At 39.3% G+C, this 26,621-nt stretch overlaps 1 protein-coding gene and 1 long non-coding RNA gene across 2 annotated transcripts in view; one reads left to right on the top strand and one right to left on the bottom strand.

The window, feature by feature from the left end:
• The window catches only part of SNX18 (sorting nexin 18), a 233,651-nt gene that overhangs the window by 47,369 nt on the left and 159,661 nt on the right, over window positions 1–26,621 (bottom strand). The gene's annotated exons all lie outside the window — the stretch shown is intronic.
• LOC116661010 overlaps window positions 24,776–26,621 on the top strand; it is a 130,553-nt gene continuing 128,707 nt past the window's right edge. The window contains exon 1 of the long non-coding RNA XR_004316777.1: window positions 24,776–25,460. This is a non-coding gene — a long non-coding RNA (uncharacterized LOC116661010). The remainder of the gene's footprint in view (window positions 25,461–26,621) is intronic.

The following is a 26,621-nucleotide window of genomic DNA, read 5'->3' as shown; positions in this document are numbered from 1 at the left end:
TTAATATAGAAAGCTGAGTACTGATGCTTAATGATGTAAAAGATTTTATGGATTGTGTCTGTTTTGGGCAGAACTGTGTCCTCCTAAATCTGCATGTTGACGTGTTAACCTCTAATACTTCTGAATAAGGTCATTAGGGTGGGCTCAAATCCAGTATGTCCTTGTAAGAGGAAATCTGGGCACAGAAATGTACAGAGGGGAAGACAATGTGAAGACACAGGGAGAAGATGGCCAAGCCAAGGAGTGCCATGGATTGCTGGCAATACCAAAAGCTAGGAAGGGGCAAGGAAGAAGCCTCCTGTTGGGGCCTTCAGAGGGAGTATGACCCTGTTGACATTTTGATTTTGGACTTCTAGCATCCAGAGCCTGCAGGAGGAACATAGCCCTACAGACATCTTGATCTTAGTTCAGAGAAACCCATTTTAGACTTCTGACCTCTACAACTGTAAGAGAATACATTTGTGTTAAGCTACTAAATTTATGGTAATTTATTATAGCAGCAATAAAAAGCTAACATAGATGGTAATGGAAATGTTAAGTCCTGGTAGCATTTATTGAACCCCTACTCCAGGTATGTTATAGCTGTCCTTCCTTGTCCTCATGAAAAGGTATTATCCCATTTGGCAAATGAGATATCAGAGGCTCAGAATGGTCAAGAAACACCAAACAGTATACTATTAGCACATGGTGGAGCTGGGCTGAAAATCTGTCAGACCCATACTCTGATGTACCAGTGCCATTCAAAGTGTGGTGCCCAGGTGTTGTTACACTGAAATAAGTACAATATGGAAAGTGCATGTTTAGAAACTTTTTATAGTAATTTTTTTATAATTTTGAAATATAATTTTATTTTTGTTGAATATAGTAATAAAAGTGGGGACTCATTTCAATTGTCTTTTTAATTTAATTTTTAAGTAATTTATTCTTACTGTATTTTTTAAAAATATTGATTCACTATGGATTCATGAAAAATAAATACTGGTTCCAAATCCTAGGTGCTTTGAGAAGCACTGCACTGACCACAATGCTGAGATTTGGGGTTGTTATGGGTCCTTGACTCTGGCTTTACTAGTCTCCCCCAAAGTGGTGAGAGTGGGGACCCTGGCCCACAGCTGCTCAGGGCCTTCCTGGGGAGGCACTGAGGTGTAGGGGCAACCTGGTTCTCTGAAGTGTTCATTTTCCCTGATGGCAAGGTCTTCCCACTTCTTTCCAGTCACACCTCAAAGCCTTACCACCTTCTTTTTCCTTTTAATAAAGGATTTTCAAAGTTTATTTTAACTTTTTCTTCTCTTTCTTTGGTCAATTTTTTTTATGAGAGTGCATGCCCCCCACATATTTCACATGGTCTGCATTTTTATGAATCCAAGAATAAATACATTTTTGGCTAACAACTAAGAAGTATTTTTAGATTCACAGGGCTGTATTTTTGTCTTTTACAGAACATAATTTGAAGCAGATGCAGTTGCACGCAGAACTCTTTAATTCTGCACCCAATTTCAGATGTCCTGCTGACACATTGTGTCCCTTGAGAAATCCCTTGAGAAATATGTTAACACTTTAATAAAAACTGATCTGATATGAAGTATCTCAGTTTAGATGGACGAGCCATCCAAGGAACAAGGAGCTGGGGTTTGCTTCTTCCTTCAAACTGCTTTGGGTCAGCTGCATTTTAACCTTTGCTTTGTCAAGGAGAGGGGCTTTGCTGTGGAGGTGTTTAGCAAACAAGGAAAGGAAAGGATGGAAGGTAAAGTAGGAACAAGTTTCAAAGCCCAAAGAGACCACTGGGGGCAGATGAGAACTTGCCCAAACTAATCACTGCTGTTTCCCCACCACCACTCCCAGATCCAAGGGAGTTTGTGTGATAGAATGAGAAAAAAACCCTACCAACCTATCCCACTCATGGAATTTCCCACATTTCAATAGATGTGGAAGCAACCTCTGTCATCATCTAGTTCAACATTCTTATTCTACAGCTGTGCTCAAAGACTATATTTGGTTCTGACTTTGCTTTGTACAATTATCAACTAAGTAGGTGTCAAAAAGTCCCATGAACAAGTGAATGAACGAGTGAAATTGAGACCCAGAAAAAGTAAATACCTTATCCAAGATGACAGATTTCAGAATATATCAGACTCATTTCCACACAGTCCAGCAGGCTTGCTGTACAATACGGAAGCAGAATGCTCCTGGTGTGAATTCAGACTGGGCACTGGTTCTCTTCTGGCTAGCTGAGAGTTAACAAATCATCCCAGCTGGGTTTAACTTGCTCACCAAGCAGGAATTCGATGCATTTTAAGTCAAGAGGTCCTGGACGCCAGCAGATGAAAAGTTTCATAGGCCTGGGTGAACATTGTGCATTATCTTATTTCACCCCAGAAAGTAGAAGCTTGGTGGTGGAGGGTTGGCCATGGTTAAAATGCTCCAAGGGGAGAAGGTTATTTCAACTCTGCTATGACTGGAGATAAGAGAGCATATTTGACCTTTTCCCAGTAAAATAAAGAGTAAAGTTTAGGCCCTCCAAAAATCTTCCAAATGTTGAAGATTTAAGTCACTATTAGGATTAAAATTAAGGAAATATCAACAGCCTTCTGTGGCTAACAACCTTTTTTCCTATCCCTGAAAAATCATTCAAAATTTGGGAGTAACTCCAGGGAGAATAAATGAAATGTAACAGGAATGCTGGCCTGTCAATATGGGAAAATGACTAGCTTGGAAAAGTGACCATGAGCTTCGCCTCACAGATGGGCAGCATGAACAATGAACAAAAGCTGTGATGTAGCACAAAAAGCCTGGCTGCTGTTAGAACACTTGATGGGGCAGGTGATGTGCCTTCTCAGGGCTTTGTTTTCTTCATTTGAAAATGACCATGACAATACTTCCCTCACAGAATTGTTGTGATGAGGTTTATTAAGAGAATAGATGTATATTAATAATAATGGCTGAATTTTTTCTAGCATTTACTATGTGCTAAGGCACTCTACTGAGGTTTTTTTGTTTGTTTTATTTTTTGTTTTGGGGGTTTTTATTTTTTCTTAGTCTAACTTATCTCAGAAGTGACTTTGGGCAAATTATTTATCTTTTATCCTTTTAGCTTTTATTCTTTATTGTGAATAAACGCCTGGAAATTAATAATTGTACCTACTTCATAGAGTTGTTGCCAAGATTTATAAATTATTTATGAACATGCTTCCTCAAGTATATGACCCATGTAAGTCCTTAATGAGTATCAGCTATTAGGATCTACTCTACTATACTGCCTAGTGATGATTAACAATGTAATATTGAGTTCCCATGAATATTATCTGAATGAGGAGGGAGAGGGGGACTTGTGGTAACTACAGAAAACTTGCATTTTGTCCCTTCATGTGTGCTCTCCACATGTCTCCCTTCTCCCTGCTCTGTGCCCAGGGAGGCTGACCTGTATGGGCTTCATCAAGAGGCTCCCTCACCCACTGACTTCTGGTTAGCTCAGCTGATGCAGAGTCTGAGCAAAGAGGGAGGGAGAGAGGGAGGAGAGTGAGGTCAAGATGTTTATTCCCAGCTTCTTTCCTGCAGGGTTCCTGGGGGCCATCCACCTTGCTAGGACCCTCTTCACACAGCTTTGTATCTGGGGCTTTGGTTGGACTTCCTCCTCTGGCCCCTTTAGGCCTAAGAATGGTAAGAATTTCTCTCTGTGGCCAGCCAAGGGCACTGCACTATCACTTGTGGTTTCCCTGTATTCTGCCCACATGTTGGAAAATAGTCCCTTTATTACACTCTCCTTGAGTTGCCCAAATATGACCTATAGAGTCTTCCTGGGCACTTTGCCTTGTATTCATTTCATTCCTGTGTTAACACCCAATAGAGGCAGCGAACAATACCTCAGAGGAACAAATTCTATAGTTTCCAAATTAGTCATCCTGATATATTTCTTTTACACATTTATCCTCCTTCTACTCTCCTCCCATCTCATCTCACATGGGAGGACTGTGACCTTGTTTAGATTTTTCTAGACAGGGGACAAAGGTTCAAGGGCTTTGGAGTGTGGGTAAGAGTGTGTTGGATGAATTCAGACTAGACAGTGTAAGAATGAGGCCAGGAAGGTGCTAACAGACTGGAAGAAAATCAGACAGATCAAAGGACTAGTGATCTGCATGAGGCTGAAGTTCAGGTGGTGAGGGAGTGAAGAGAGGAGACAACTGAAAATATAAGAAGTTCTGTCTGAGGGTGAGATGGTAAGTTAAGATTTCAGAGCTAGAGAAGTTCCAAGAGACGACAAAAGCCACAGTGTGTGGTGGGATCAGGTGGGTTAAGTGGAGCAAAATTGACAGCCACTGTATTTAAGGAGGTCCAGGAAATAGAAGACAAGATAAGGGGTGAGTTGTCCATGTGGTCACCGACATCACCATAAAGTGACATCACCAGAAGGATGAAGACACAGTTGGTGGTTAAAGGACAATGATCTGGGTGCTAAAGATGTCAATGAAACCAGGGAGTGAACCAGGAAGTTAGTAGGTGACAACCATAGGAGGGACAGCTATATGGCACACATCTCAAAGAAGGAATAACTCAAGGGCAGTTATTCCCATTTGTGAATGCCAATGCCTCTAGGCCCTAAGGAAGACTTATGAAAGAATCTCCTATTTCATTTGACTCAGCAGAAAACAGATGTCACACTCATTTTGGGCAAAACATTCCAGGACAACAGGAACCTAGAGTAAGAGATGGAAGAATTCTCACTTGGGAAGGAAAGAGACCATGGCAAACACATGTTTATTTGAATGTTTACTCAAATCTTTCAAAATCTCAAAAATGTTTCCCACAATTTTACCTTTCCAATGGAAATATTTTCATACCCATTTTTCAAACACTTGTGTAATATGTTCTTCCTTTAAATACTGTAGTTTTGCAAGAATTTCCTGGTTTAACAATGATTCACTTCTTTAACAGATAAATAAGTCCTGCAAAATTACACAATCCATTTCTCATAGTTTGCTTGAAAAATAAGGAGATTAAAAGAAAAAGTAAGATCCAGGATATGAGATTAGTTTTCATTTAATTTACTATAAAATATAATCTGCCATTTCATTTTGTGTTGTAACTCTAGAATCAATTTTAAACTTTTTGCAAAGGAAAGATTGAAAGTAAGAATATTTAAGCAATATAAGTAAATTTCTTGAGGCCAACATAACTCTTCTTGGTTACTCTTTCAAGAATCATTCTCTTGTTGATCTCCAGCTGCTGAACTTTTGCTTCAGATAGAGAAACTCAAAGTTACTTTCTTGGAACAGATCACAGGACAGAAGCATCAGCCTTGCACTTAGGAAGGGCAAGATCCTGGTTCGGTTTGTATGATAAGATGGTTGTTCACCCCATCATCCATTTTCTCTTTTCCATTTCCCCTGGATTTGTTGTTGGACCCCAGACTACTCCAAATAAAGACAGTATTTCATAGCCTTGCTTGGGGCTAGGTGTGACCACATACCTAAATTTCAGCCTTTCTGATGTCTTCGATGCTGTTGATGAACAAAGTTTACTGTTCAGGGTGCTATCAGTTCCACTGACTCCCCCTCGGTGGATAGGAGCACAGAGAGTAGCATCTTTTCCTGTACACACCAACCATATCATTGGGAACATTGCCTAACCTCTTGCTACCATCTGTAAAAGGAGAATAATATATCTACCTCATAGGGTGACTGTGAGGACTGAAAAAAATAATGATAATAAAAGACAATATTTAATTGGGCACCTCCCATGTGCCAAGATCTGGGTGCACGTATTTGGTACCAAATATTTCATAAATACTAACACAAGGCTCCTAGCATCCTACTCACATTGTAAAAGCAGTGCTGCCCACGTGAGTCTACAGGCATCTGAGCTCCAGGGCTCTTCTCCATAGGAGACAGATCTGAGTTCACAGGATGTTAGTCTCATGGGACAACCTGAGTAACAACAACTCTTCTGTGCTTTCCCACCCTTGACCCTGATATATTGCAGTTAAGCCAAGTAACATGTCACCCCCAAGTGTCCTTGTCACTCATGCAAAAGGAAAAGGGAAGAAAATATACCAGATATTCTCTGCAGTTTTGTCCAAGTCCTCTGGATAAGTCTAGGCCTGTCTGAATCCCAGGATGAACAGTGTCCAGTTGAAACCTATTCACCCTCTCCCTACCCCACCTCTACAGCAACCACTGTGCACATCACTTCCAAAAATGGAGGGCTGAAGTCCTATATATCTTAACATTTTATTGTGGTACAGTTGTCACCTTTGGGACAAAAGGGTCTCTGAACCCAGGAGATTCTTTCTTCCCAACTTGTAGGCAGGAATCAAAGAAAAACACTAAACAACCACAATCAAAGACTAAGGGCTGCTGCTCTCTGCGATATGGGCCAGGTCATTCAACCCCATGTGTCAGACCCCATTTTATTATTGAGGTGCTGATAAAACAAGGTGGATGTGTTAGTAATCATTACATAAGGGTTCATACTGCCAAGGAGTGGGTGACTTACATTCGGATCTGTCTTGGCATTGACCAGAGGCAACTCAGATCTTGGGGATAGGTTTGTCCCCACAAGGCACGCCATGCGTGGGAGCCCTAATACCAAGGCCTAGCCCAGAGGCCCATGAAACCCAAAGCAGGCGGAGAAGTACAGCTCCACTGCTGGCCTTTCCCTGCAGTGGAGGGCAGCTGGCAGGACTGTGCATTGGAGCTGGCCCTCTCAGTCTGTCAGGGAACAACAACCAAAGTGAGGTTTACTGAAGGGAGCTGGGGGTGGATCACAGAACATGGGGCCACTTGGGGTGGTCAGGGACAGCTAAAGAGAGACAATAATTTTGTGAGGAGGGAAATGAAGCTTCTAGTAGAGAGCATTCCTTGGTCAATCTTTTTTGTTCTCGGCCAGTTTAAAAACCATGTGTGTGTACAGCATAGATTGTGAATGTACGTGTGTGTGTGTGAGCCTGTATACAGTACAGCACGTATCCACTCCTCACCCCTGGAGAAGTGGAGTGACAACTTCTATAAAACTAACATTGCAAGGACCTTTTGTCATGGACTTTCTGAGACAATCTCTACTTCAAATACTTTGGGTCAAAACATATTTTTTGAATTGGTTAACAGGATATATGGTCTCAATGTTTAATATCATGTGTCATTAAGATGTTTCATCATCTACCCAGTTTTCTCTAAAATACTCACCAGTGCCCCTTCCCCATCCTCCATAATCACTTTTTAAAAGTTTATCAAAAAACATATTTTTACTCTCCTCAAAACATTTTTCTTAAAGTTCCCTCATGCATTCGGCTTTGGTTCTGGAAACACTGTCATTTTTTTCTCTTTGCCACAGATATCATGAAATGATTTATTTACAGAAAGGTAGGATTAGGGTTGGGGAGAATGGGATGCCAATGAAGAATGGAGAGGAGGACTAGTCCTCAAAAATATCTAAACATTTCTGCTTTGGGACTCTTAGATGTAGAGTTTAACTAAAAAGCCATCTCTAGCTTTGTAGGGCTGGTCCTCAGCATAAGGCAATTAGGTGATTGTTCTCACCAGATAATTTATAACTGTAAAATAACAGCCTTAAAATTGTCCCTATTCCTCTGCTATTCAAGGTGTAGTTCAAGGCCTGGCAGCCTTAGCAACAACTGGGAGCTTGTTAGAAATGCAGAATCCCAGATTCTGATCCCTCCCCACTGAAAAGGAACTACATTTTGACAGGTTCCTAGGTGGTTACATGCACAACAACATGTGAGAAGCAACTGTCTAGAGAACATCCCACATGGAAACTGAGGCCCAGGCATGGTGAGGAATGTGACCTAGATGTCCTCCTTCAGGGTAAGTGTGCAAAGATGACTATTTTCCTGTAATTGAACCTGGATATTGAGCCTGGACTCCTGTTCTGTAGAAGAAATGTTTTTCTTGTCCAGTCAAGGTAAATTGGTAGATCTGGATTTTTTTCAGTTTCGGTAAACAGCTGTTTGGGTAAACAGTTAACTCAGGATTGTCCATCACTCTTCCTGCCTACCCTTCTATGCAGGGGTATCCAACTGCCTGTGGGCCTGATCTTCAGTTCTGGACTCAGAGGGGCAGAGTATGGCTGCCAGAGACAATTGTGCCATTTGTCTGCCCAAAGTGCCTGGAACCAGAGGTAAATGAGGCTGAAATTCCTTCCTTCTGCCCACTCTCCAGGTTAGAGCCCTTTGTGGGGTCAGCTTCCGCATGGAAGAAGAGGCATCTTTTATTAATTCACACGAAGTCTCCTGGACAGAACAGCCTAGCAGAGGCCCCAGGTCAGGGCTGTTTGGTCCGTGGTGATTCCCAGTAGAGACCAGCATGAACAGAGAGAAACTTCATCTCACTGTGTGCCAGCTGAATGGCCCTGCAAGGACTGACTGATTAATCGGAGAAGCCATGAAGGCTGTGCAAAATTCAACCTGAGAGCATTTTTATAATCTCAGGGCCTGGAGAACTTGTGGATATGAAAGAATGCAAATTCCTCCTTGGAGTTTACTTTTCTTTGCTTCTTAAGATACATAAATGTCCTTCTCAAGGGACCTTAATCAAGTGAAAATCCTGAGTGTGGGTCTCAATTTCTTTGAGCAGACTGAAGAATTTGGAAATATATAACTTGACCTTAGAGGGTAGAGGTCACCTTCTTAAAGTTGTGATGTCTACTACATAGCAACTACAAGTAGGAGAAGATATATCCCACCGGGGTCTCATGCCCCTGGCCAGGTATCTGGGCCCTGATTTGGTCTAATGCAACCACAAGCAAGTTGAGAAGGTCCGCCTTAAATTCTGTGTGGGGTGATATAGTAGTTTTCTTAGTAGAACTGGGAAGAGTTAGAATCACATATGTTTAAGGACTTCAAGCAATAATACTGATATTTTAAATTAAGGTATATGAAAATATTTTATATTCAATATACTTATGCTAGTCAGGAGACCTGAGCTTATTAGAATAAAAGGTCAGCCTTATAACTCCAATCTGAAATTTATAATTCACTAATTGACTTTAACTTACTATTTTTAAGTAAAAATCTTACTGTTCTGTATAGTAGTAGTTAAATAATTAAGACAACTTAGGTCCACCATACATAAGCTTAAGTTATTCTTATAAATCTAATACATTTCTCTTGAGAAGTCAGAAAATTGAAGTGGAAATAAAGTGGAAAGCTCCTTAAGTGGAAATAAACATATTAAAATATAAAGTCATTTGAAATATTTGAATGTGTTTAACTTATAAATGGAACCAAATACTAAACAAAGATCTCCTAAAAAGCAATTGCCTGAATAATATTTGTAAGACCAGCGAACTTTATTCACCAATTGCATTTAAAAGATAAAAGCAGAACCAGGCTTTAAAATCTGAAACCTTAATAAATCAAATTTTAATTTTAAAACAACAGAGCAAACCTCAGAATAGTGTTGCCTCTGCAAAACCAGTTAGGGACACAAAAAACTGAGAGTTATAACGAGCTGACTTCCATTGCTAAGGTCCTTGGTTCTACTGGGTGTAGAGCCAAAGACCCTGATCCCAGGAGGTACTTTCCAAGAGAGCTCTCCAGTGCTCTTCATGGTCGGGGTAGGATGGGAGGTAGAGGGGTGGGAGATATCGGAGGACAAGTACTATCCATTCACTTGCTCAGTAAGCAGTTATGAAGCACCTACTGTTGCTACATGCTGGTGGGAAAAAGGGTGAATTGAACCCAGGCCCTGTCCTCCGTGGCTTACAGTATGGTGAAGGAAACTGATGCTTAAATAGGCACTAAAATGCAGTGCGATAAATTGTAGTAATGCCTAACCCAGCTCCTGGAGATTGGGGAAGGATTTGCCAGGGAAGAGATAGAGAATAAATGAAATTCTGAAGGAGGCCTGCAGTCGGCTTGCCAGGTGGGGGTAAAGGGAGAGGAATAAAAGCCACATCCACAGCTGACAGAGCAGCACAGGCCGTGGCCACAGAGGGAAGGGAGAGGGGAAAAGTCCAGAGTCCATGCTCTTTAGGAGATCATGCATTTGGAGTAGCTAGAAGGCCACTGAAGGTGACAGGTGGCTTGGTTTTAGGTGGGGAAGTAGTGGCAGCAGAGTAAGTAGTAAAGCACTAAAGACAGTCTTGGCCTGCTTCACGGTGACAGATTCTCTCTGTGACCAACTCTGGGCAGCCTCCTTCAAGCCCTCTTCTCAACTAAGCTTCAGCCTTGTCCTGAAAGACTTGAACAGACACTAACATAATTTCTAACAGCTCAAGGCCACATGACCCTTGCTGCCCTTAAAGTGCCTGCCTGAGAAAACTCAATAATTTGCTGTTCATTCAGGCCAGCACCTAAAGATAGGCCCCTGATCGCCCTTTCTTAGAACATTTATTAAAAAGTGCTTGCAGTTGTGAACACTTCTTCTGTCCCCTTAAAGTCTACATGTATCTCCTACAACTCAGGATCGTCTTTCTTAAGGACCTGAAAGCCACTCTTGAAATGTAATGATTGGGAAGGATACGGCCACAGTCTCCGTGGGAAGACAGAATTCTAACTTGGATAACAGTCAGCTAGCAGACATGGCCGGGCTAATCGCATTTACACCAATCAGTTCTTTGTAATCTTTCATTTCCCTGATTCTGTTGAGCCCCCACCTCGCCTCCCTCCCTCCCCAACCCCTCACTCCCCGACCCAGTCTCCCCTGTACAAATTGAAGTTCAGTTCAGTTCATCCTGGATTTTTTTCCCTATGACAACAGTATATTACTGATGAAAACTTGTCCTTTCCACTTTAACTAGCGTCCAGCATTGGTTCTCTTTAACAACAGCTCAGCTCAAAACCAGAGGAGAAACCACCAAACTCACTGGGCAGAATTTTTTCAACTTGCCAGCCACATACGGTGCGAGTACCTTGTTCACTCAAAGCCTGAGGCCTGCGCACACTGGGCCATTCACAAAGCTTGTTCAGCCTCCTTGGCCTGATGTGGCCAGTTATACCTCTGTGCAGAACCAAGAAACCGCTGACTCACTGAAAACAGAGCGCGTTTATAAACAGGAAGCTGAGTGTGTGACCACAGACATTCAGCATCTGATAGCAATTGCTGAATGTGGCAAAAAAAAAAAAAAAAAAAGAGTTTGAATTAAAAAAAAAAAAATCTGTCCCGCTAAATTAGAACTCTCTGGCTCATGGAAATACAATCCTACTATTGATCATTTATTAAATACTTAAATACGGGAGTTCTGATTTGGTCAGACTGAGTCGGTGAGTCAGACAGCCTGCAAATATTGATTGAATCCCTTGGAGCATGTGGTTTCCTCTTTTTTCATTCTCTTCCCTCCCCAAGCAGAGCAAAAAGGATCCTTGATGAAGCTTTCATGGTCCATACAGAAGGGATTTGTTTTCCCTTTGAGCTCTGACAGGCTGTGCTCCAGAACGGAGCTCTGTGATATTATAAGCAAAGGCTTCCCTAGGATTGCCCCCAGACGAGATGCACAAATCCTGGTGCTTAAAACCTGCTGTGAAATGACACCTACAAAGCATTGAGTAGCTGGTGCTGAAATTGAAATGGAGACGTGCAGAGAGCAACCATAGTAGAGTATGTCACAGGACTTGTGTTTTCCCTACTTTCAGCAGAGGGGAGCCGGTCATTTTCCCTATTGTTTGTGGTGGGGGTTGGTTTCGAGCAAAGTGACCCAAGAAGGTTGAACTCTGTGGCCAAGGAAAGAACCAGGTGATTATCCCACCAAGGTCTTCTGGGAATTGGCACCATTGCCACATTTGTCCTAAGGGTGAAGGTACCCAAGTGATGTTTGGAATCCCTCCACTTCTTTCTGTGATATCATGCTCTGGCTAATAATAGCACAGTGCCTGATACATACAAAGTTAGAGGGAGTAGCTAAGTGCTTTATCTGCACAGTTTTGTTTAATCTATACAATAGTCTTAGGAGGTAAGTAGTGGTGATCTTGTTGGGTAAATCAATAACATCTCTAGTGAACCAGTGAGTGGCTGAGTTGAGATTTTAGCCCAGGTATGACTGGTTTCAGAGCACAGCCGTTTGTCTAACTTATTGCTGAAGTTTTAGAGCAGGATGTGCCCCTTACTTTATATTTATACTGTAATTAGAAGTCTTGATCTTCAAATATTACCTACAAAGAAAACTTTATGGGTTGGTTCTTCAGATTCCAACAAAGCAGAGAGCACTGTTTCTCTATTATTTATAAAAAAAATTCTGTGTTGGATTCACAAGTAGTAGTAGTGTGTCCAAGTGCCTTGAACAACCTATTGATATTGGCATTAGTAATTAACATTTTTGGAGTACTTATTGTGTGCTGAACAGTATGTTACTAATTACCTCCATTTTACAGATGAGGAATCTTGAGGTACAGAGAGGCTAAGTAGGATTTTACTGCAAGCGAGCTGACTCCAGAGCCCCTACTGTCAGCCGTTACGCTACACGGTGAAAGAGTATGCCTGGAACACTGGGATTTTATTTGTATAAGGAACAGGCTGCTACTTCTGTTCGAGTAAAGCCTGAAGAAGGGGCTCCTTGAGCAAGGACTATTACTACCGACTAGGTTGGAGTTGCCAGAAACAGACACTGACACAGGTCCCTATACAAGTGATTATAAAGAAAGTGCTCCCACAGCACGTCCAGTAAAAAGCAGGGGAAACAGGACAGGAAGGAAGAGCAAGCCAAGCAAAGATGCAATGTCAGGCCAGGTCGTGAAGAGGGGGGCCTCCGCGGAGCTGCAGCAGGACTGCTATGGGATGTGGGCAGGTGGAGCAGTCACAACAAACTCCATCTCCCAGAAACAACATAAAAGTCCCTCTCCTGTAAACAAAGCCTACAGATAAGCAATCTGGGACTGCAGAGTGCAATAGGAGGGGTTGGCAAACCATATCTCCACCAAAGCTGGCCCACTGCCTGTTTTTACAAAGCCCATAAGCTAAGAATCATTTTTGTATTTTTAAATGGTTGACGAAACCATTTTCCAAAAAAAGCATATGATTTTGTGCCATGAAAACTATAAGAGATTCAATTTCAGTATCCATAAATAAAGGTTTATTGGAACTTATATTAAAACATACTGGAATTCAGGCATTACGTATTATCTATGGCTATATTCACTCTAATATGGCATTGTTGACTACTTGTTAGAGAGACCGTATGGCTTGCAAAGCTGAAAATATTTACCATCTGGTCCTTTGCAGAAAAAAATTTCTACAGTATCAAGGAACCAAGATTCTTCCATTTTGTTGCTCTGCCATCTTCAACACATTATTATCATCTCATGGCCTGAAATGGCTACTGAAGTGCCAGCCACTGTGTCTGCTTTCCAGGCAATGCAAAAAAAGAACAGACAAAAGAGAGTTTATTTCCTCTCTTTAAGAAAACTTCTGAGAATCACACTCTTCATTTCTGCTTTATCTACTCAGAAGTTAGTCTCCTCACCATACCTAGCTATAAAACATTATTCCAATAGGCTAGTATTCCATTATTGAGGAAAACGTGTGTCAGGGTACAATTGGCAATTCTAGCTCACGTAGTTAAGACAGTTATGAAACAAGAGAAGTTGAAAGAGTAGTATATAACTGAATAAGGCACAAGGAAAGCCAAACTGCTGTAACTTTTTACATTTAAATATTATTTCTTCTCTCCATTCCAAAATTCATTTCCCTTAAGCCTTAACAAGCGTAGAAAATTAGTTAAGTTCTCTGTTTTCCTTTCTTCTAGCCAGCTCTTTACTCCTAAAAGAATGTGTCCTTCTTAGGAACTTTTTTTTTTTTTGTGAAAGTAATATGTTTCTGGGAAAGAAAATGTGAGGGCTCTTTGGAGAAATGACTGAAACCAAGTATAGGACAGAAAATCTCCAAGAGGAGCCTGCAACGTTTTTTCATCTCAGAAAGCAAGCAAAGACCTCTGGGGCCACGAAAAAAGGATCCAGGAGCCACCCTGAAGGGTCCCCACTGACAAAAGAGGGAATAATTTGAGCATCCATAAGAGTATCTGAAACTTTTTAAAACACATCAAATATGTCTAAATCTATGTGTTCATAATGGAAAAAAAAACCCCACATTTGTCACCTTTTTAGGTGCCAATAATAATAATAATAAGGGAACCAACTCATTATTCTGAAAACTGTAAAGTAAAAAAATCAAACATTTAATTTGCCTTTTCTGTATTAATTATTCCTCAGGTAACCAAATAGTTGATAAAGTTTCTCTTTATAGGATTATTTCAGCTAAAAAAAAAAAGAGTGACAGAATATTACCATCTTGCAAACCTCTAATTAAATACTGAGTCTAGGTCATACTCCTCCATAATGACTAACGCTATAAAAAGAGAAGGAACCAGATTCTACGTGTCTCCTGGTGGAAGCACACCACGTTTGAACCTAAATCTGGTTAAGACTAAAACCTCTGGACTTAGACACTAACCAGACTCAGGGAGAGACAATGACATGATAAAATAAGACAGACTTTAGATAAAACTCTGAGGAACTTTTCCATTGAAGGAATAAGTAAAAGGAGAAATTCTAAAGGTACTAATAAAAAAACAGAGAAGTAGGAGAAAAATTCAGGAGTGCAGTGCCATGAAAACCAGAAGAAGATGATCATGTTTTAGGAAGAAAGAAGAGATAAACAACCTAAAATGTTGCAGAGAGACTGGGAAAGAGCTGAAGAATGTCCAGTTGGAAATAGCAACAAGAAGGTTGTTGGTGGTTTTGGTGAGAAAGTTACAGCAGAATAGAGGGCATAGAAGTCAGTGAGCTGATGAGTGAGAGGGAGGTGAGGTCGTGGAGAGAGACAGGTGGAGGACTCCATCCAAATTTGGTAATGGAGATGCATTAGTGTCTTAGGGCTGCCATAACAGGGAACCACAACTGAGTGGCTTAAACAACAGAAACCTATTGCTTCACAGTTCCGGAGGCTGGAAGTCTGAGATCAGGGTGTCAGTCCACAGGATTGGTTCCTTGTGAGGGCTGAGGGAGAGATTTGGTCTTTGCTTCCCCCCCAACTCCTAATGGTTCGTCAGCAATCTTTGGTGTTGCTTGACTTCTGCTGCATCACCCCAATCTCTGCCTTCAGCATCACATGGCATTTCTCTGTGTATATGTCTGTGTCCAAATTTCCTCTTTTTATAAAGTCAATAGTTATACTGGATTAGAGCTTACCCTAACAACATCATTTCAACTTGATTACCTCTGTAAAGACCCTATCTCCAAATAAGATCACACTCTAAAGCACTAGGGATTAGGATTCAAACATTTTGGGGAGGGGGACACAATTCAATCCATAACAGAGTCTAGTTTTGTTTGTTATAAATTTAATATATGTTCACTGTAAATTTTTAAATAATGCTGATATGTCTAGAACAATAACAAAATCTTAATACTAGGTTAAAAGAAAGAAGTGGGCTGTGAAGGATGAGAAAGAGAAGAGTAGCTAGAGGCAAGGTGGGTCTATTAAGGTCTTTGTTTAGTTCAGGATGGGAGAGATTTGAACATGTGGGAGTACAGAGGGAAGGAGACAGCAGAAAGGAAGAAGTTAAAGACTGAAGATACAGTGTGGTGTGACGTGGTGTGTTTTGCATCAGTGGGCAGGGATCTTTGCTGAACCTAAAGAGAAATATAGACCTGTCAGGTTTTGTGGGGCTGGCTGTCTCAGAAGTATATTTGCATGAGTTTATTTTTGTGGAGAATGGGGCTGCCAGGAGGAAGTTGTCTGCAGGGATGCTGGGAGTGGCCTGGGATAATGGGAGAGGAAACAGCAGACAGTGAAGAGGATGGTGTGAGAGCTGTTGGCTGCTCCCCAGCCTGGCCCTGTTAGAGAGAGGGGCTACAAAGATAAGCCAAACAGTCTGGTTTTGAAGAGGCTCTGTCATTCCTGTGAGGTTCAGGCATGACAAGTGCTGGACTGAGGGGTTGTTCCCTCTTCAGTGTTGCAGTTTAGAGAACAGTAGATCTAAGAAACAGGACTCTAGGTAGGGAAACATCACTACCACCGGGGTCAGGGTCCCCTGAGATAACAGCTCCTGTGCTTTGAGGGAAACAGGCACGAGGAGGAGCCAACACAGATACCCGTGAGTGGGCTATGAAGCAGAACAGGTGACACACCCTAGCAACTCATGACCGAAATAACTGGGAGACTCAGTGGGGGAGTGCAGAACCCCCCAACACACACATCAGTCACAAGTTCAGGTTATCACCTGTGCTCATGACCAACCAGCTATAGACTGGAGGTTCCCACATCCCTTCTCTGGGTCTGATTAATTTGCTAGAGTGGCCCACAGAACCCAGAGAAAAGTTTTACTTACTAGGTCACTGATTTATTATCACAAGATATAATTCAGGAACAGCCAGATGGAAGAGATACATAGGGCGAGGCATGGAGAAAGGGGTGGAGCTCCCGTGCTCTCTGAGCACCACTCTCCCCCACACCTCCTGTGTTCACCAACCCAGAAGCTCTCTGAAACCCCTCCTTTTGGGTTTTTATGGAGGCTTCATCACAAAGGCACGGTTGATTAAATCACTGGCCATTGGGGGACTGATTCAACCTCCAGCCCCTCTCTGGTCCCCAGAGATCAGGAGGTGGGACTGAAAGTGCCAATCCTCTAATCACCAGGTTGGTTCTCCTGGCAACCAGCACCCAGCCTGAGGTGCTTTCCAAAAGTTGCCTCATTAACATTACAAAAGATACCTTTATGCTTTCAGTGTTTAGGAAATTCCAAGTGTTCTAGGAGTTCTGTGCCAGAAACAAGGATGAAAACCAAATATATACTTTTGTATTATAAATCACAGTATCATGGTAGGCTGGTGAGTAAATAAACTGGTTTAATCCTACAATGAAATCCTATAAAAGTTAAAATAGACAAACTAGGTCTACATATAACAACATGAATAAATCTCAAAACATTGTAAGAAAAGCAAGTTACAAGAAGAAATGTACCATAAGATTTCTAATATATAAATATTTAAAGCATACAAAAGAATGGTATGTATTATTTAATGTTTACATCTATATAATATAATAAAAGTTTAAATACATGTACATGAAAAGTAATATACCAACTTCAGGGTAACAGTTACCTCTGGGGAGAGAGGCAGAGGATGGGTTGGGGTTACTCTATCTGTACTCAATATTTTCTTTTTTGAAAAGAGAGAAAATTGATTCTGAAGCTAATAAAGCAGAATGCTAACATCTGTTAATACGGGAGGTCGGTACATGAGTATCTGTTAATATTTTCTGTACTTGGTCTATATTTGAAATGTCATCATTTAACATTTCAAACTTAAAAAAAAAGACAATATCTCTGCTTTTGTGCACAGGAAAAATATATTGAATTAATTACATTGTTTTAAACTGAGTATGCAAATACCACAGATATTACAATGCTAATTTTAGATAATTTAGCGTATCATGTATCTTATTATGCGTATCTCTAATTATAACTATTTTTAATACATTCTGCTAAAATTCTTTTCCATAAATAGCTGCAAATGCCTTATTTAACTGTAGACTTTGTATTTTCATTAAGTGTGATGACTTCTATTTTTCTAAGTTAAAGCTACAGCAGCTGACAAGGCCAATTGACTCCGTTCCTTTGTTTCAGTAAGTGGAGCTGGGCCAGCCCCAGTTTGCTCCCAGGGAATCACATCACATGTCTGAACAGTCACAAGGACCCTCTCCCGGAGAGAGCGCAAGCACAGGCTGCAGGCCATCAAGGAGGGCCCCTGGTCTTCCTACAGTTTTCTAAACAAGGGAGCAAGGCTGGGAACAGCCCCAACAATGCTTCCAGCATTCCTAATTTTATCTCCAGTTATGAAAGGACTTTTGTTTGACTTATGAGCAGGGATAAGAGGTGATGGATTACTGAATGGCCAGCAAGTTATAGATGAGCCTCTTTGTTCACATTGGTGAGTGTGTTTATATAATCTCTATTGTGGTGTAAAATCTAAAATTAATATTATGTGCTGCCTTGCCATCTAAAACTGGGAGGGCCTGGAGTGGCCTAACTGCGTCCCCCTCCCCACTCTGCTCCCTCAGATAGGGTCTCTTAGCCAAACAACCCTCCTTATCCCAGGGATGAGGCACAGTGTCTGCTTACCCGAGTAGCAGGCTTCAGTTCCCTGTCAGTGTGCAGAATTATTCAAACAGCCAATTACATCCTCTTGCAGAAACCAGGAGTCAGTTGATCCTCTTGTTACTACAAAGCTCCGCCCTCACCCTCCACCCCCAAGCCCTGCTTGTTCACTCTGTTCCCAAGTACAGCTCCTGTCTCACTCTGGTGCAGTGTCTTCCTTCCCTGGACAATAGGCTGCCATCAATCTCATCTGACAGTGTTGGGTGTTGTGTCCTGCCATCCCATAAGCCTAGGGTAGAATTCCTCCCTCACCAACAGGGTGAAGAGGAGGCCATCCAAACATTGGTGGTTTTCACTTTTTTTCTCTTTAGACCAATCATTACAACTCCACGAGATTTTTTGTATGTCCTTTATTTCCAACCAATTTACTCTGGTCAGGAGGATGGGAGTGGAGAAAAGTGTATGCAAAATGTGTTTCATGATCTATTTCTAGTTGAAAATGAAAGTTTCTACTTCGAATTTTTTAGTCACAAGGAAAGTGAGGGCAGAGGGTGGACTGACAAAGTCAGAAGACAGGGTTTCTTGAAGATCATTCACCTAGATTGTTCAGAAACTGAATAATAATCACACACAAAAGGTTTCATCACATGATGTAGAGTTAGACAGTAGCAATTTAATACTTTATAATCAGCCCAGCATATAAATGATGAAGAATTATTATGTCATGAACAGTATCACATCATGACATCACAGCCATTATGTCACTGTAATTGTCTGCCCCTTGGTACACATTTGACCACAGGGACATCACTGAACATCATACCACAGGCCAAACAATATGGCACATCATCTCTCAGTTTATTACCCTTAAATTATTTTTCACATGTGCAATCATAAAAACAACTGAGTTAGAATGTTAATGTTGTTTGGATGTTTTGGTGTTTAGTATCCTTGAGATATATATATACATATATATATATATATATTTTTTTTTTTTTTTATTTTTAGTTCTTTTAGTAGTTTCTTTTGTGGCCTTGAGCAATTGTACTTTATGCTTCAAAAGTGCTTTCATGTTTATTTAATTTACTCTCATATCGTAGATGTATCTGGACTGAGATTCATGTACCCAAAAAACAGAAGTAGTAATAAAACCTAGAGAGGTTGAATGATTTTATCCCTCAGGGTTACACAGTCAGATATATAGATTCTTTTCTCAAAAAGATTTTCTGTTTCTTAAATCCAGTGTTCTTTCTATTACTGAGACACTCTTAAGTTTTACCCCGTTATATTTCAGTTCCTCATAAATTGATTAGACTAACAAATGTCTGAGAAAAATAGAACGTTGGAGCTTAAAGAGGCTTTAGAGATTATTTCAAGTATCAACATATACAAAAGAAGAAAGATATCAAGTTCCTGGGATAGGGACTGTGATTTTATTGAGGAGTATTTGTGAAAGCACATTGCTGATTTCTTAATGTTCTACCTAGCCCACTCCTACATGATTAATAACATTCTGAAACTACACATTGTTCCACCCAATTTGCTTAAAATACTTTTCATACTGAAGCTGTAATTTGCAAAGTGTTTATTAAACAAGAAGTGGAAAAGCAAAAGACACTGTGGTTAAGAAAGTTGGTAGACCTTGTCCCTGCGTTTAAGATGGGAAGATTAAAATAGAATGGAGTTTTAGAAGCAGCTTAGTCTGATTTAGTTGGCTAATGGGGCTTCATCCCTGTCCATGCAGTGCTGGAGAGACTATCTCTGGAACATATTCCTATCTAAGACTTTTTCCTATGTGTACTTCTTAAGGCACAAACGAACACCAGTTGTTCCTGGGTCTCCTCCCAAAACTAGAATGATAATTCTTAACAACACTACACAACACTAATTCAGAACTTTTAGGAAATTATAATACCAGCTGTTCTTTCAGACTCGTTGATGGCCTTCAGCTGCTCAGTAGGACAAGCTTAGAGGATGAGAAGGAGGATTAACTTCCTTTGCCTTTGATATTCTCTGTTCTTTGGTCAGTATAATAAAGTCAAGTCTTCTGTCTCCTGATCCATGACAAGGTTTGGCACCATGACTATCTGTATTGAAGGGACTATAATCTATTCTACAAAGACATACGTTTCTGATCAATGCAGGGTAACAGCAACAAGATTTACCCTCCTACTGCGACAGTTGAAAAAATCTGAATAAAATATATGAAACAATAGTGCTCAAGGCATTGGACATCAGGGAGTGAAGGACAATGAACACTGAAAGACGGAAAACAAGTGTGGGCCCCCCTTTTCAGTTGAGTATCAATCAGTGCATATATTGAGGAAACTCCCCAAGACCAGGAAAAGAACTACCTGAAAGGATTAGAGGGAATAGTTGTCAGACTTCACATGGGCCTGAGAAAAGTGCCATTTCCCGACAGCTCTAATGGAAAAGCTCATAATTCAAGTTGAATTTAGAGAACTATGAGAATTTTGCCTCAGCAGGGAAAAATTGATGCTAGGCTAAAGGCAGCTCCGGTCAAGCCCAGCAAAACTTAAAAGTAAGACCTGAAGGACTAAATCATTTCCAAATAACTTAATTGCATCTAGAACAAAGCTCAATAACATTTACAGGAATAAAAAATATGTCAATGTGGTAAAATTCACAGCATGTGGCATTCAATAAAAAATTATCAGACATTCAAAGAAATAGGAAAATATTACCTATAATGAGGAGAAAAATCGATCAACAAAACTGATCCAGAACTGTTGCAGGTAATAGATCTAATCAACAAGGATATTAAAACAGTTATTATGATTGTAATTTGAAGTTCAAGAAGCTGGAAAAAAAATTCAACATGTTAAGTAGAGACATAGGAGATATTTAAAATGACACAAATTGACTGGATAAAGAAGATGTGGTATATTTATACAATGGAATACTATTCAGCCATAAAAACCAACAACATAATGCCATTTGCAGCAACATGGATGTTCCTGGAGAATGTCATTCTAATTGAAGTAAGCCAGAAAGAGAAAGAAAAATACCATATGAGATTGCTCATATGTGGAATCTAAAAAAAAAAAAAAAAAAAACATAAATACAAAACAGAAACAGACTCATAGACATAGAATACAAATTGTGGTTGCCAAGGGGGTGGGAGGTGGGAAAGGACAGACTGGGATTTCAAAATGTAGAATAGATAAACAAGATTAGACTGTATAGCACAGGGAAACATATACAAGATCTTGTGGTAGCTCACAGAGAAAAAAAAATGTGACAATGAATATATGTATGTTCATGTATAAAAATTGTGCCCTACACTGGAATTTGGCACAACATTGTAAAATGACTGTAACTCAATAAAAAAAAGTTAAAAATAAAATAAAATGAACCAAATTGAAAATCTAGAGATGAAAATTATAATGCCTTAGACAAAAAATATACAATGGGATTAATAGAATTGACAGTGCAGATGATTGATGGACTTGAAGAGAGAGCAGGAAAAAGAAGAGGAGACAGGAAATATGACTGAGCAAAATGAACAGAATTATTGAACTGTTGGACAAATTCAAACAACCATACATCTATAGTTAAAGTCTCCAAATGAGTTGTGGTGAGGCTGAAAAACTATTTGAAGAAATAATAGCCAATACTTCTCCAAATTTAATAAAAACTATAAACTATATTTTTAGAAATCTCAGCAAACCTCAAGCACATGAAACATGAAGAAATCTATATTTAGGCACACCATAATCAAATTGCTTAAATCCACTGATAACAAAATCATAAAAGCAGCCAGAGAAAAAGACATGTTACAAAGGAGCAAAGATAAGGATAAGTTTTCTCTTTGGAAATAATGTGAACTAGAAGACAGTGGAACATCATCTTTTTTTTCCCCCATCTTTTTGTTGAGGTATAGTTTATTTATAATATTATTTAAGCTTCAGGTGTACAACATAGTGATTCACAATTTTTAAAGATTATACTACATTTATAGCTATTATAAAATATTGGCTATATTCAATGTGCTGTACAATATATCCTTGTAGCTTATTTATTTTATGCATAGTTTGTACCTCTTAATCCCTTACCCTTATCTTGCCTCTCCCCCTTCCCTCTTCCCACTGGTAACTACTAGTTAGTTCTTTATATCTGTCAGTATGTGTCTGTTTTGTTACATTCTCTACAGTTTGTTTTATTTTTTATGTTCCACCTATAAGTGATAACAAATAGTATTTGACTTTCTCTGACTTATTTCACTAAGCATAATACCCTCCAAGTTAATCCATGTTGTTTCAAATAGCAAAATTTCTTTCTTTTTTAAGGTTGAGTAGTATTCCATTATATATATAAAAAACATCTTTATCCACTCATCTGTTGATGGACTTTTAGGTTGCTTCCATATCTTGGTTATTGTAAATAATGCTTCTATGAATATTGGGGTGCATGTATCTTTTTGAATTAGTGTTTTCATTTTCTTCAGACATATACCCAGGAATGGAATCGCTGGAAAATACAGTAATTCTATTTTAGTTTTCTGAGGCATCTCCATACTATTTGAAACAACATCTTTAGAGTACTAAGAAAAAAAATACTATCAACTTATGATTTTTTTAGCTAGTGAAAATATCTTTCAAAATGAAGGCAAAATAGAAACTTTTTTCAGGTATACAAAAGCTGAAAGAATTCATCACCTCCAGACCTACACTACAATAAGTTTAAAATGAAGTTCTTATGATACCAGATAGAAACCGAGATCTATATAAAGGAATGAGGAGCACCAGAAGTGAATGCTACATGGATAAATATAAAAAACTATTTTATTATTTAGTTTTCTTTATAAGATAATCTGCCTTTTAAAGCAAAAATAATGACAATGTATAACATGTATAGAAATAAAATGCATAACCACCACAGCACAAGGGCTAGAAGGGGAGGAACAGAAGTCTAATTTTATTAGGTTCTTATTAAATGTGAATGTGTATAATATCACTTGAAGTAATTATTTAAAAGCCCTAGAGTAACTATAGCAAAGAATTATATCTATAAGCCAACAAATGAGATAAAATTAAATTACTAAAAATATTCAATATTAAAAAGGTAGAAAAAGAGGAAAAAAAGAACAAAGAATAGATGGGACAAAGAGAAAACAAATAGCATGATGGTAGATTTAAACTCAGCTATATCAACCATCAGATTAACTATAAATGGTCTAAACACTCCATTTAAAAGATAAGATTGCCAGATTGAATTAACAAGCAGGAACTACTACATGCTGCTCACAAAAAAAATTTACTTTAAACATAAGGACATAAATTGGTTAAAAGTGAAATGATGAAAAAAGATATACCATGCTAATCTAAATCCACAGAAAGTTTTAGAGTGACTATATCAAAGTAGCAAAGAACATTACTGGGGATAAAGATGGCCAATGATAAAGAGGTCAGTTTATCGAGATGACATAACAATCCTAAGCATTAATTATCTCAAACAGTAGAGCTTCAAACTTCATGCAGCCAATCTAGTCTACACAAGGAAAATCTGAGCAAGAGATGTGGGAGCTAACTGAAAGTCCTGAGCAAGTGGTTGGTGACCAGACGCTCATGCCAAATAATTGGTTCCTAAATCCCATATTAAGCTTCCAGTGTGATATTTCCATAGTATCTCATACACAGCTTTACTATAACATTTATTACATTGTACCCTAATTAGTTGTTTAGCATAGTTTATGGATTTGTCTTTGCCACCAGATGGTGATCTCCTTATTGGTAGAGACCTTTGTCTTACTAGCTTGTATTTCTTGAATATAGCAGGATGCAAGACATATGGAGCTAAATAAATGTTTGCAATATTAGTACTGTAATAACATCCATTTATTCAGGCAAACTTTATTAATAACACCTCATTTGACACCCATACCAATTCTCTATAATAGGTAGGGTATGTATTTTCCTCATTTTACAGATGAGGAAGCTGAGACAGAATAAATAACTGCCCAAATTTTATTTAAATTTTGGGCTGCTGAGTTATTTATTCCATTTTCTGTACTCTATTTTAATCAGAATTTGGGGATGATTCAGTTTCCAAACATTAAGTTACTTGATGCAGCAGATGGTGCTTCTTATGTATAACTCCTTTCTTCCATGTTTAGGTGTGTGAAGTCTGAACATGTCTCTAGGTAATAGAGTTGTAGATTTTAGAGTCACAAAATAGTGAGGCACACATTAGTAAAAATTCTTGGTTCTAAAGACTACAGGTATTCACATTTTTTTATCACTATTCCATATGGCCAAATGTTTGAGTATTATGTTGCTATATATTACGGAGTGAATATTTGTGTCTCTGTAAAATTCATATGTTGAATCCCTAATCCCCAGTGGGGTGGTATTTAGAGATGGGGCCTTTGAGAGGTAATTAGGGTTAGATGAGATCATGAGGGTGGGGTTCTGGTCTGATGGAACTAGTGCTCTTCAGAGAACTTTCTCTCTCTCTCTGTCATGTGAGGACACAGTAAGAAGGTGGCCATCTGCAAGACAAGAACTATCACCAGAACTTGACCATGCTTGAGGGAACTATATTCAATATCTTATAATAACTTTTAATGAAAAAAAAATGAAACAAATATATGTATGTATATGCATGACTGGTACATTGTGCTGTTCACCAGAAACTGACACATTGTAACTGGATGTACTTCAACAACAACAAAAAAATTCAAAAACAGAAAAAAAAAAAAGAACTTGACCATACTGGCACCTTGATCTCAGAATTTCAGCCTCCATAATTCTGAGAAAATAAATTTCTGTTTTTTTAAGTACCCAGTTGTTAGAGCAGTCCAAGGTGACCAATACCCTTTAAATAATAGATTTTTTTAAATTCCTAAACTAGGAATGATTCTACTCCCCTACTATCCAAAGTAACGATTAGAGAATTATAATAGCATCTATAAAAATTTAATCCACCTTATTGGGCCTAAACACTGTAAACAGCATATAAATTCTTTCCTCCCAAATCACCATGTATATTGATGTCCTTCTCAGAGATTCCATTCTGAGAGAGAATAGCTCCATTTCTCTACACCTGTTTCCTAATGTAGAGTTTAATCACAGAGGTTCTCTTATGACCAGGAGTTAGGAAAGCCACACTCTTAATCTTTGATCTCATAATCTTCTTTGAAAGCAAGAATAATACCAATGTGACTTCTGAATTCCAACTTGTGACAGAGTGTTTTCTTGATTACGCAGATTCTCTAAGCTGTTGCCTGCCAGCTCCTGCTGAAATTTGTGATGGTGATGAAAGACATGCCCTAGAAGTGCCACTCTGGCACCGGTGGCAGTGGAGGGTATCTGTTGTCCTCATCTGAATTTTAACTCCTGAAGGCTCCTCAAGGGGAAAAGGACTGAGTTGCTGAGAGGAAAGATTCTTCATCTTTGCCAGTAAGAGGCAGATCCTGTGGCTTTTTTATCAGTTTGCGGAAGGAAAGTAGTTTCTTCATCTTTGTGGTGATATTCTCATAAGTCATATAGATGTGTCAGGTACAGGGGATTGTGAACATTTTGCTTTTTGGTTCTCAACCAATATTGAGGACAAAGACTGGAGACAGGAAATAGGCTAATCCTAGAAAGAACTGTGAAACAGCTCTCCCTCCCTTTGCAGGCGCCCTTCTTGTGCCTTAAGCAAGCCCTCCTGCTCAACCCCCCAGTACCCCTAGACCCATATGGTGGCTGACAACTAACGGCCCATGGTCCTGACTGCCTTCCCTCTTCAATACCAATTAGTTTTGGGTCCCATCCCAGTGGAAAGCTGATCTCTAGTTTCATAATTAATCAATTGTCCTCCTAATAAAACACAAAAACCAAGGATTACAAAATGGAAGTCAGGGAGATGTCTGAGACCAACAGACATGTTTGGTTTGACAACTGTATTTTGACTAAATTTATATTTTCTTTTAAAACACCTTTGCACCTTTTGTCCTATGCTCAGCCTGTTTTAAGCATTAACTGCCAGGCTTCTGTAGCAAATGGGAATTGTGATTGCTGAAGCTAATCTCTGCTAATGTGTGAAATAATACATAAGCTTCAGTGAAATGTCTAAACGTTTTGCTAAGGCTTCTAATAAGCCATGCTAATTGGAACATGTCCATGGAGTAATGCTAAGAAATTTCAGTGAGAGAGAGACTCTCAGACCTGATGCAGGAGCATAGAAGAAATAGCTCTGGTCAGATACTGTTCAAGTTTATTGATGAACTTTCACATATGGTCAGCTGAATTTGATCAATTCTAGATCAATGTTTCACATAATGAAGACATGAATGAGTAGTTATGTTTTAAATTAATAAAGAAATGAATTATTGCTTAGATTACACACACCAGGGGTACTAATGGATGTTCTGTCTGGACAAAGAAGAAGAAGAGGAAAATGAAAGGTGAGAGTAAGACATAGTCGCCCTAGATCAGCAAAAATGTGAGCAGGAAGGACCAGGCTCAGAGTCTGAAGAGTCTGTCATTCTACAAAGGTTTTTCAGAGTGTTTAAAGACAGAAATACATCTCTTTCTCTTCCTTCCTCTTTCTCCTCTTTTTTTTTTTTTAAATTGGTC

The sequence above is a fragment of the Camelus ferus genome, chromosome 3 (genome assembly GCF_009834535.1).
Source record: "Camelus ferus isolate YT-003-E chromosome 3, BCGSAC_Cfer_1.0, whole genome shotgun sequence".
NCBI classification, from domain to species: domain Eukaryota; kingdom Metazoa; phylum Chordata; class Mammalia; order Artiodactyla; family Camelidae; genus Camelus; species Camelus ferus.
Note: the sequence above shows the minus strand (reverse complement) of the source record. Positions and strands in the feature narration are given on the sequence as shown.